At 39.4% G+C, this 2,437-nt stretch overlaps 1 protein-coding gene across 2 annotated transcripts in view; it reads left to right on the top strand.

Moving 5' to 3' along the window:
* p2ry10 (P2Y receptor family member 10) overlaps positions 1-2,437 on the top strand; it is an 11,693-nt gene that overhangs the window by 5,985 nt on the left and 3,271 nt on the right. The gene's annotated exons all lie outside the window — the stretch shown is intronic.

Raw genomic sequence — 2,437 nt, 5'->3', positions numbered from 1 at the left:
TGTATGTATGTATGTATGTATGTATGTATGTATGTATGTATGTATGTGTGTATGTATGTATGTATTAGGGCTGCAACGATACAGGAAATTCACGGTTCGGTTCGGTTCGATACTTTAGTCTCACGGTTCGATATTTTTTTGATACAAAAAAGAGAAATTTCCATGCCCCTTTTAACTTGTAATTTATTTATATTAATTATGAAAATTTGTTTCTCAGTTGATCTGCGCTCAAAAATACATCCTAGGTGGAGTAATCGAACACAGATCCACTGATCCTTGTTCGATATGGTTCGGTTCGTTACGGGTACATGTATTGTTGCACCCCTAACACACACACACACGTGTGTGAGATGGACAGATGCAAAGTAGAAAAATGTCCTGTGGTCTGATGAGTCCTCAGTTCAAATTGTTTTGGAAATCATGCACGTGGTGTCCTAAAGGCCAAAGAGGAAAGTGACTGTCTGGATTGTTATCAGCACAAAGTAAAAAAAAAACAAAACAAAACAAAAAAAACTCATCTCTAATGGTATGGGGGGATGTAAATAAGGGTAACTGCATACATGTCAACCCCAAATATAAATTGTATATTGCATTTGTTGAGCTAGTGGAGGCTTGAGTCCTTCTGTCATAAATCTAATTAATATTAGTTTAATCCAGCTATTATTCAGGAGTTTTATCCTGACATAATACAGTCTTTCTGAGGCTGTACAAACCAGCTGAGCCCGCCTACTGACTCCAGTCCAATATTTTCTATTAGACCAGTAGGATTTTACTTGCTATTACAGCCTGTTTGGATTGAGATTTAAATGCTGTCTCACACCTTTGTATTAGGAGCACAGTCTTACAGAGGCCTGAACAAAAATAAGATCCTCCTTTCACCTGAGCATCTCTTTTTTCTTCTCCTCTTGCTGCTTTCACTCCAACACTCCTCGATCGAGGCTTCTGGCATCCAAGGCGGACGGGGGGGTGTTACTCGACACCCCGGAGGTTGTTATCAGCTCTGTGCGTTGTTTTACCTTTTTAATAACACCAGCAAATGATACAGATGAAACGGACTTACCAAAAACCCGAAGGAGACACCTGAACCAGAAGTGTGGTTTTGTGCTTTTTAATAATAAAAAGAAAAACCAGAAATCAAAAACTACAGATAAAGATGCACTACTACCCCACGGAGGGTTGCTATTAGATCAAATACCCCAAGAACTCCTGCCCCCCGTGGGTCTACTTGTGATTTTTATAAACTCTTGTACTTGCATATTCATTTTAAACACACGTTTCATTCTCCTCCTCTTTTCTTTGTGTGAAGAGAAAAGACTCAGGTTTCACTGGTTGCACATCAGTGTTCTGGTCTCAGAGGGGGAAGGTGACAGTTTATAGGATTTATGGCCTGGCCTCTGTTCTTCCAGCAAGGCTGATAGTGGAGTAGAAAGGAGGGTTGGTGGTTACATTCCAGCTCGCAGCAGCGTGACCTTTAACCCTTTCGTCTGTCCTGCAGCATGAAGCAGATTCAGTGCCTGGCACCATTTGGCCCTTTGTTCAATTTCTGCAGCTTGATCAGATGTCGGTCTCTACTGATGAAAGTTGCCATAAGATTCATCGGCAGGGTGATGAGACATAAGATTTTGTTGCTTGTCCATCCCAGGTGTCACTGGGATCACACACCTGCGAACTTGAAATGAAGGAGTGAGGTTTTGGCTCAAGTTTCCACAATCCAGCTCTCTCAACAATATTATAAAAAGTATTTCTGAGGTGGTAAGATGTTTTTTGCGAAAAGTCTTGACAGACTCAAAATTTGTTCATTATTAGTTTAGTATTCCATTAATGAGGGCTCCCATAATCATGAATCTCAAACTGTGATCATGTAAAATGGTTTATACTGTACCAGGGCTATTCAACTAAATTGCTTCAGGGGCCTCAGTTACTGCAAGCCAGGAGCTCAGGGGCCAAACGTCCAGCAATTAAAGCCATTATATAAATAAAGTATTACCAAGATCTGTTACTTTTGATTAAATTTATTTTGCTGCATTTAAGCATGAATACTACATACAAATCCCAATGATGCAATTAAAACATTAACAAAAAAAAACTCATTATGTCTCTGTTTGACTTTGACTAATCTTAGTTTTATTTTCAACTGCTTGTAGTTTTAAATATAAGAACCTACAGTTATTAAAGTAGAAACCAGGGCTTTGGGTTTAAGAGGTTGTCTGGTATTTTCTTAACCTAGAACTCAGAGAAACAAACAACCCCGCCAAACATTTAAACAATTGACAACAGAGAGACCAGTAAGTTTTTTGTTCACTTTGCAAAGGAGAAATTCAGTGATACTTAACCTCGCTTGTGAGCTCAGTGAAGCACAGAGAAATTTCTGACCTCTGGGGGCGTGAACAGTCGTTTTATTCAGACACGTAGGAATGAGGTCACACAATGTTACAAC

Source organism: Austrofundulus limnaeus, unplaced genomic scaffold (assembly GCF_001266775.1).
Source record: "Austrofundulus limnaeus strain Quisiro unplaced genomic scaffold, Austrofundulus_limnaeus-1.0 Scaffold1, whole genome shotgun sequence".
Classification (NCBI taxonomy): Eukaryota; Metazoa; Chordata; class Actinopteri; order Cyprinodontiformes; family Rivulidae; genus Austrofundulus; species Austrofundulus limnaeus.
Note: the sequence above shows the minus strand (reverse complement) of the source record. Positions and strands in the feature narration are given on the sequence as shown.